The sequence below is a fragment of the Petaurus breviceps genome, unplaced genomic scaffold (assembly GCF_028583685.1).
Source record: "Petaurus breviceps papuanus isolate PSGF00001 unplaced genomic scaffold, PetGlider_PUasm1.0 179, whole genome shotgun sequence".
NCBI lineage: Eukaryota > Metazoa > Chordata > Mammalia > Diprotodontia > Petauridae > Petaurus > Petaurus breviceps.
The window spans coordinates 10984139-10994465 of NW_027185779.1; the positions used below are offsets into that span (position 1 = coordinate 10984139).

At 37.7% G+C, this 10327-nt stretch overlaps 1 long non-coding RNA gene and 1 pseudogene across 1 annotated transcript in view; one reads left to right on the forward strand and one right to left on the reverse strand.

Annotated features, from left to right (window-relative positions):
* Positions 1-10327, forward strand: part of LOC138160143 (uncharacterized) — a 361415-nt gene that overhangs the window by 333285 nt on the left and 17803 nt on the right. The window lies entirely within an intron of this gene.
* LOC138160141 (F-actin-capping protein subunit alpha-2 pseudogene) lies at positions 6185-7416 on the reverse strand (annotated as a pseudogene).

Genomic DNA, 10327 nt, shown 5'->3' on the forward strand with positions numbered 1-10327 from the left:
TCTGTCTCTCTCTCCCCTCCTCCTCCTTCCCTCCCTCCCCTAGTGTTACATATTATTGCTGTTGTTATTATTATTTTTACTAGCTTTCAATTTCCCCTCTTCTATTATTACACTGTCACACAATGTAATATTCAGAAGAAACTACTCATGATATTACTTCCTGGATAGTATCACTGTTACTGAGAAAATATACTACAAAACCTTATGGTTTTATCCACTTAACTAAAGATAGCTGTTCTATACTATCTCTGCCTTCAGCCACTTCCACAGTCAACCAGAAAACCAAATTAAACACCACCCAAAGAAAATTGACCAGGCAGTTCAATGCCCTCCCTGGTTCCCATCCTCCAGAAAAAAAAAATATACCATTATACTATAGGAATGATATTGGTGTCTTTTCTTTAAACCTGTAGCCAAATTGTCAAATATGCTTTTTATTAACTTCTATAATACTTATATATAAGTATATACAATATATAATATAATATTCATCGATTTTTATCCTAACAGGAAGCTGAATATTAAAAAATGGGGGCTTCAAGTTTGGAAAATTTAAAGGCAAATTGCTGATTATATGGTCATCCTTGACAATATTGAAATTATAAATGAATAAAGACATCTTCTAGTGCTCTTCTGTTATTTAAGTACAGCCAAAAAAAAAGAGGGTCCCTAAGTTATATTGATTAGATTGAAGAGATGGCTATTTTAAGGAAATCCAATTCAATTCAATTAAACTAACACTTACTAAGTATTTGCTATGTGTAAGTATGAAAATGGAAAAAAATAGTTTCTTCATTGTAGAAGTTAGGTCTACCCTTTGGATGAAAGACCAACAAGTATTCTCTCTCTCTCTCTCTCTCTCTCTCTCTCTCTCTCTCTCTCTCTCTCTCTCTGTTTTTCTGTCCATCTGTCCGTCTGTTCGTCTGTCTATCTAATCTGGAACTGGTAGTATAGATGGCAGCATTTTTTACCAAGAGTTGAATAAACAGATCAGTGAGGACTGCATTGTCTTTGTGAATTGCAAAGCTCTTTTACTGACCCTAAACATCCCTTGAAAGCAAAGACTTGTCTTTCTAACACCAGTATTTTGTCAGAGTTGTTGTATGGCATTGAAATTTGAAATACAAAGCATCGTCTCTGAAGAAATAAAAATGAATATCACATAGAGGACAATGGAGAGGTACATGGTGGGTGAGAACAGGCTACAACATATAACCAGTGAGGAACATTAGAGAACATGAGCAAAAGGTGTCATCAAAAGAATTAGATGATAGGAAGAAGGGAATTAAGCATTTATTGTTTTCCTGTTATGTGCCAGGTACTGTGCTAAGCACATTACCAATATTATCTAATTTCATACTCATAACAATCCTGGAAGGGAGATGTTCTTTTTATCCTCATGTTACAGATGAGGAAAATGAGGCCAATAAAGGTTAAGTGACTTTCTCAGGGTCACACAACTAGTAAATATCTGAGACTAGATTTGAAATCAGGTTTTTCTGACTCCAGAGAAGCTACATGGTACAGTGGAAAGAGTGATCAGCTTGGAGTCAGAAAGACTCATCTTCACGAGTTCAAATCTGGCCTCAGACATTTAGTAGTTGTGTGATCATGGGCATGTCATTTAAACCAGTCACTTTACAAATTTATATCTGTAAAATGAACTGTAGAAGGAAATGACAAATGATTCTAATGATTTCTTTGCAAAGAAAATAGGATCATAAAAATTAAGACACAATTGAAATGACTGAACAACAGAAACAACAATTTCCCCACTCCAGACCCAGAACTCTATCCATACCTATACTTAGCTCCTTGATAGAATGGAAAGATAACCTGGTCACATGTGAAGGGTAATGGATGACAGGTTGGCAAGCAGAGTACTTCCTTGGTAAACTGTAGCACTAACACAATATTCATAGCACCTATGGCGGCCATGAATATGCAACATAATTCTGATTCACAAAATATAAGACTCTCCACATGGAAGACAGAACCAAAACATTTATTCAGATACCAGAAAGCCAAATCCCAACACCAGAAAGCCAAATCCATCATAGCAACAAAGAAATCTATACAAAATGGCACAGAAGCAGGCCTGGAAGGCGAGCAGCGCACAGAGGCAGGCCTAGAAGAGGCCTGATCAACTCAGGGGGCAAGTAGTCAACCACAAGGGCCACTACCAGGACTATCACCAAAGGGCTGGAACTGGAAAGAGCAAGGTAAGAACCAAAAGCAGGGGCCCCTGTCCAGGACAGCAAACACTCCTGGGGCTACCACTTCATAGCCCAGAAATAAAAAAAAAAGCCCCTATCAGGACCTCCAAAGACCAGGAAGACAGAGTGAACTTCACCTGCTCCAACCCCCTCACCCCTGAAAATATAGTAACTATTGCCCCAGGGCAAAACCCTCTACAGTAAAGGCTTGGGATCCCTAGAGGAAGGGCATGGCTAGGGCCCTGCCTCAAAATGGGTAGAAAGCAGACTACAAAGACAAAGACTCTGGAGTCCTACTATCCTCAGAGGGAGGAACCAAACTCAGAAGGAGACAATGTGGACTCCACACCCACAGCTGAAACATCAGCACGGAATGGGTCCCAAGCACAGGAAGCTCTCCTAGATGAGCTCAAAAGGAACTTTGAAAACCAAATGAGAGAGATAGAAGACAAAATGAATAATTCTCTCAAAACCAAAATTTCAGAATTAGAAAAACATTATAATGAAGAAAACATCTCTCTAAAAAGAAAAGTGTATGATATGGAAAAGGAGCTGCAAAAATTAACCAAGGAAAATGATTTGCTAAAAACTAGAATCAATCAAATTGAAACAAATAACTCTAGAGGAACCAAGAATTAGTCAAACAAAACAACAAGAATGAAAAGTTAGAAAAAGAGGTAAAATACCTCAATGGAAAAATAACTCTGCTTCACAGTTTCTCAGGAGACCCATATGTACAAAAATGTTTATAACAGCTCTTTATGTGTGGCAAAGAATTGGAAATTAAGGGGGTTCCCATCAATTGGGGAATGGCAGAACAAGTTGTGGTATATTCATGTTATAGAATGCTATTGTGCTATAAGAAACGAGGCACAGATGGACTTCATATTTACCTGAAGAAGCTTATATGAACTGATGCTGAGTGAGAAGAGTAGAACCAGGAGAAATTTGTACACAATTACAGACACAACGTATGTGTGATGACCAGCTTTGATAGACTGGACTCTTCTCAGCAATGCAGTGGTATAAGTCAATCCCAAAAGACTCATGATGGAGAGAAATGTGTGCATCCAGAGAAAGAACTAGAAAGAACCGAGTTCATATCCAGATGGAAGCAAAATACCTGATCTTTTTCCTTTTCTTGTTTGGTTTTATGTCCTCTCTACCATTTTTCATTCTATCTGATACAATCCATCTTTATAACCTGACTAATGTATAATGTGAAAGTATTTACAGATGGGGGGAAGGGGAGGGAGGGGGACAAAATATGAAACTCAAGGAATTGTGTTATTGAATAGTGTAAACTAAGAGTAAACAAACAAATTCATTTTAAAAATTAAAAAAAAAAGAAATCTATACATAATAACAATGCAGGGGACACCACTATCCCCAAGCCTTCTCCCTGATAAGGCCTTCCCACAAAACGAACTCTCACAGCTCACTGCCTACTTCCTCTCTCTTTCTCAGCTCTATCTACTCTGACCAACTTCCTCTCTCAGCTGTCCTCTAGCTCTGTCTCTTCCTGTTCCACCCTTCCTGCTGCACCCACTCAGTAAGCTTCTCCTACCATAGACTCATGTGACTCAGGCTTCCATGTGACTCAAGCAGGTCACATGGGCCTATTACTGGATGGGAAAGATCTTCCCATTAAGCAAACATACATTAACAATACATATACTTGTGAGAAATGTCCCCAAAACACTGAGTGGATCCTCTGTATTAACTTTATGGGACAACGTGGACAAAGGTTAGATTGGATGGGCAGGCTTGACTGAGTTATCATTTCCAGCATTGGTATGAATTTCCTAATCAATGAGATTTGGTATAGATATTTGGGTATAGATATACACAAAATCCTGACCCATCATTTACAAACAACAGCAACTTTTAAAGAACATAGTGCTAATCTATGAGTCAGGAAGATTTGAATTCAAAGCTATTTCTGACACCTAGTTAACTGAGTTACTATTTGTAAAACCTCTCTGAACCCAAAGTACCTTTCGAAGACTTTTCTATTAATTTATAGATAGAGGCACTTACCATACTTTGGACACCACAGATTCTTGGTTATTTACACAAGGAAGAGAAAGAAAGGTTGAATATACGGTGGAGATAAGGTTCATTACTTATTCTTCTTTATTGTTCATTGATATCCTGAAAAAAAGCTTATATTTAAAACAAATAGCTGATGTGAATATACATCATTCAACTACAGTACTAGAAAAAAAGTGAAAACCTTATAAATATGGAGAAACTTAAGGAAGAAAGAGTTCTATATTTTCCCCCAGAAGACACTGTATTAATTAGAGGACTCTTCTTGTCTATTGATTTTATTCATTTCAGACTGAAGCGAATGATGAGTCCATAAAAGCAGCACTTAGTAAAAATATTTGTCAGTTAAAGATGGCTATGAATTTGTCTTCAAAATAGATGTTACTAAACTGGGAGAAAAAAATATTTTTATTTTAAAATTTCATATGGGTCACATAACTACCTCAGGCTCTTGCCTATTTAAATGTAGTATTAACAGTGATATTCCCAGTGCATTGTAATAATGAAGGAAAATCAGCACACTCATTAAGGGAATGGAAGTGCAGATGGTCATTATTAATTGCTGAAGATTGGGTACAATAATCATGAAGACCCAGAACTTTAAAAATAAGCACTGAAAAGACTACAGTCTTAATTATCCCACTGATAGAGATTGTCTCTGCACTTCCAAAACTGCAGATAAGGAGTGAAAAATCCAGTGAATTTTTTACCCATAATAGCACCATTTGTTCAGCTGGGTGAATTTCCACCCTTCAAACCCTGCCCCATCTCAAACCTGGTCTTGTCCTAACACAGGCCTGGAGTGCCAAGTTTAAATTGAGAGTATCTGGGTCTTTTTTTTTGTTTGTTTGTTTTTACCAGTTAAGACTTGCAAAATTTTGATGCCATCCTTTTATCTTTTTATGGCTTTCCTTATCTGGAAAATGGGAATAAAAATGCATAGCTGCCACCCTTTTCCCCCCTCAGATGAATGTTGTGAGGCTTAATTAGGCTCCTTCAGAAATTTGAGCTCCTTAGAGGAAAGAAGAAAAAAAAATCCAAAGCCTTCTTAATAGATTATTTTTGAATGAAAGGCTTTGGGAAAGAGAGATAAGGTGGAAGAAAGGGCCCTTTTTCATAGCTCACCATTCTTCTTTAGACATCCTGTAATAATATCTAGGTAGAATTATTTTTGGATTAATTGGATATGCCTATCACATTACCCTTTGCCTCCAAAGATGGAGGTAAAGAAGTGCACATATTCAGAAAAAAGAAATACCAAGGATTCATCCAACCCTGGTAGCTGTCTTTAATTTCATTGAATTTGCCATGTCATATTTCCTTTGCTTCCAGATTACACTATGACTCCTAGTTATCTAACACAGGAAATGGCAGGCCCTCTCAAACTGCGGTCAGCATCGTCTAGACTAGATAACCTCTGCCCTTCCTGCTTTTATATAGATTTGTACAGTCAGTTAGTGTTCTTACAGGACCATGTTGTTACACATTAAGACCCCAAAATATCCAGATGTTAAGCTAGAAGAAATTGACATGTTTGGGAAGAGGAGCTCTTTACATTAATTTTTTTTTTCTGAAGTAAGTATTTTTGTTTAATTTCAAAATCTCAAAATAGCATTAGATCTTGGCCTTGTTTAAAAAAAGTTTAGTTAAACACTAAGCTACCTAAATAACTATCTTGAAAGGTTTAAACATAATTAATATAGAAAATACTTTCCCTCTAAACTCAGTCTTACATACAATGGAAGAGGAAAGGGGGAAAGGTAGACAATTTCTTCAGCAGCATATATGGCTAAATCCATCAACCACCTTAAACTAGAAATGGCCATTAAGGACCCCATTAAAAAGAATCTGGCAAACTTCAAAAAAGTTATTCACTTCATTAAAGACATCAATTAAAGTGTTACATCAAGCAAATATAGTTTTCATACACTTTAATTTTTTCTTAACCAAAAACTAGAGGCATCACCTCTTTTCAGTGTAAGAAACAAAATATTTCTTATCTAATGTGATTTGCAACCCTCTCTGAACATAAGGAAACAAAAAATTGAAAAACAAAGATTGATTAGCTAAGCCTCGTGCTCTAACCAAACTACTTAATTACAGTGATTTTCAATGGCAAAAGCCCATGCTAAACGGGCTGACAGTTTTGAATACTTTTGTAATATTTTTATTTTTATACAAGGACACTAAAATGATCCAGTCATGCAGTGTTCATCTTAAGCATTCTGCATTTCTTTCCCAATTTTGTAACTAAGGATCTTATTCCAGTCAATCTTAGTGCGTGTAACTGGCAACTGTCGACGTAAGGCTTTGAAAGTAGTGTCCGACATAGTCTGATAATTCTCACTGATGGCAGTCTGATATTCATTTTCTGCCGCTTCTACAATCTTTATAAATTCTTTTGCTGTTTGGACTTCATTAGACACTGTTAGAGATTCTTGTATGTCTTTATGGCTCACTAGCTGAACATTACCATCTTCATAATAGTGAACCTGAATTTTCAAGATACCAACCACCTGTGTGGTAGAAAGAGTAATTGTAAACTTCCATTCCGATCTCCAACGACCATTCCAAAAGTTTTTTGCTTGAAACTGATGACTTTGTATGCATGCAATAATGGTTTGCTGTCCATCTATAGTTTTACCATAAACTGTGCAGACCCCATTAGGGTAATGTTCCTTTACATAGGCTCTCATGGCAGTCTCCACTGAATGTCTCCAAAATTCAATTTTCACCTTCATAGGGCCTGGGGTCAGTAGCTTCCTTTCTTAAATGATCAAATTTGAAAGAGACCCTATTTTTGGAATCCAGAAATTTTCCATTTCCTAAATCACCATGCTCTGTTATTAATACCTGTTCTTCATAGCCTTCAATTTTTACTGGAGTAAACTGGTCCAAGTTATACTGTGCAAATGCATGAGCTGCCCCTTCCCTGAGAAGATTATCATTATTAAGCAGTAACCGAACATCATTAAATACCTCATTAAATTCTCCTGGAGGGGCATGGATGATGAATTTTGCTGCTATGCGCACCTTTTCCTCATCCGACAACTGCTCCTCCAGATCTGCCATCTTTCTTCTGGCTACAAGCCGCGGCGGCAGCGGCCACCTGACTTCCCTCTTCCCGTACGGTCCCAGGCGCCGCGCGCCCCCGCAAGGGGCGGGGCCGGGGAGCCGGAGGCCCGCCGCTCTTTACATTAATACATGTAGTTACATCAGTATACTTTTGCAAAAAATAATGCAAAGATTCAATTCAGCAATAATATAACAAAACTTAATATACAAGGTGCCCCACAAGGCAGAAATTCCATATTCTTCACCACTGAACTTTATAAAATGAAATGAACTCACCAGTAGACATGGTTTGGGATGTATATGTAATTATATACTATTGGTTATTAGAAATTTTTTAGGGGGGAGACTTCTGGATCACAACCTCATATTTAAATAGACAATTTGAATTTTCCTTGAAAATATAGATCTTGACCTCACATCTCTTTTCAGAGAGTAAAGCACAAAAGGAAAGACAAAAATCCACTAGGAAAGTGAAATTATGGTTGTTTTTGTTTGTCCTTTATTTTTGAAGAGGACCAATTAACATCATACTGGCTTAGCCCATCTGCTGAGATGGTTTACTTGTACATGAATTGTATTTAAGTGAGATTTAAATGGAACTGTACAAAGTCATCAGTCTCCCTCTTCCACGGTCATGGAAGTCCAGTGACAAGACCAAAGTCAGGAGGACTGGCAATGATCTGGGATGCAATGGATGACCTTGGCATTTTTGATGTTTGACCAAGCTCTAAGTGCTCCACAGTGCCTGTTTTAGCTGCCTCCATAGTCACTGGAATAAATTGTTCTGATCTGCCTATTCCAATGTGGGAAGTCTTCATATGCTTTGGGGAGAAACCCTGCTAATTTATCAGTGGGTTTGGGGCTTGTTAGTTACTTTCAATCTGGTTTAACCCCTCTGCTGAGAGTTTTACTGGGGTATGGCTGCTATGCATGCTACAGGTGAGAGCTGGGTAAATCAGGGGCACACCAACGTGGATGAGGAGCCCTGAAAAAGGCTCAGCAAGCCCTCACACTGGAGGTGCTTGTCCTGCTTCAACACCCATACACCCTGAAGTTGTGGTTATAGATATGTTTAAAAAGGATATTTAACAAATGCGTTAGGCCAGAACATGTGTTCACTAGAGAATCTCACTAGACTTCATTTTCCCAGGGAAGCCATATGCTAGTGGTCCAGTGTGAGAGAAGAGATAGGGGACTTCTAGAAAGAATATAGGGATTTTGGTAATGGAAGTTTGCTTTTGAGATTTTTATAGTTTGTCCTTCATTTTTGAAGAGGTCCAATGATATTACAGGTGTGTTTTGACTTGTGTGTGAATTGGATTTAAGTGAGGCAGAATTGCACAAAGTCATCAGCTTCACTCTCTCTTTCTGAGTCACTGAAGTCCATTGGCATGGCAAATGGATGACCTTGACATCTTTGATGTCTGACCAAGCTCTAAATCCTCCATAGCATTTGGTTCAGCCACCTTCATGGCCACTGGGACAAATTGTTCTGATCTGCTTATTCCAATGGGGGAAGTCTTCAAATGCTTAGGGTAGGCATTCTTCTAATTCACTGACTGGTTTCAGGTTTGTTGGTTACCTATAACCTGGCTTAGCCCATCTGCTGAGATGGTTTACTAGGCTATGGACACTATGCATGCTACAGCTTCCGGGACTTCTAGGTGAGAGTTGGGTGAAAAGTGGATGACTGTCCCTGAAAAAGGCTTGGCAATTCTCACACCAGAGATGCTAGTCCTCCTGGAACATCCAATACATTTTTAGGATTAGTTGTCACATGGAGTGGCCTGAGAGGATTCTGAAAATATTGTGGTGTTGTTTGTGAGTTTAGGATTCTGTAAACAACTCTGATGTGGTTATACAAAACAAGGAGAGAAGATATCCAAGACCCAGGAAAGCTGTGGAAAGACAGCTGATGATCCCAAGTGGAGGGGTAGGAAGTGAGTGGGTGAAGTTCCCTTCCTAACCTCCATCTTGCAGCAAAATAATATTGTTCTTCCCTTCATTTTGGAGCAGTGAGTTTGGAGGAATTAACTTCCTAAACCAGAGGTGTCAAACTGAAATAGAAAGAGGGGGCTTTAATTTATATATAAGGATCCTTGTGGACCAACATGATTTAGTTTTAAAATGTATTATTATCTATGCAGGGGTGACTAGGTGGTACAGTGAATAGAGCACCAACCCCTGAAGTCAGGAGGACCTGAAATCAAATCTGGCATCAGACACTTAAACACTTACTAGCTGTGTGAACTTGGGCAAGTCACTTAACCCTAATTGCCTTACCTTCCACCCTCCAAAAAGCAAAAAAAAAAAATAAACCCAACCATATTATCTATGCTTTATTGTATTTTTATTTATTTAATTAAATATTTCCCAATTACATTTTAATCTGATTGTAGCATTTCTATACTAAACCACTTAGGAGGGTGGAGAGAGATGAGATCATATCTACTTTGGTATTTCCCTAATTCTTGTTTAAGTTTTAATGAAATATTTTACTTCTTTTAGACCTATCTTTTGCCTGCATCTGTTAGTTTGGAAGCAACTGAATATCCAGAACCAAATTGACTTTAGAAGTTTCCAATTTTAAACTAGATTTGAGCAAATTTATCCAGCTCAGGTGAATTGACATTAAAGTCCTCACAACTTGAACCCAGATTCATGTGGAGCCAATGTGGATGGGCTATATTATGATGAAAATGGTGATATCTAATTCTCCACTTTAAACACTAAAGTATATAAGACATATGACATTTAGGCATTAGATTAAAAAGAAAAAAATCATATCTATTGTGTCAGAATCTCCTTTTTAATTGGATTTATGTCCAAAATTTTCCCCAAATCTGGCATTCCCTGTAATCACTGAGAGCAAAATTTACCTTTTATTCTCTTTTACTTGTTATAAGGTTGTTATATGAATCAAATTAGATAACATGCACAATTCTTCACAAATCTTAAAGCACTATATAAATGCTACCAACTGT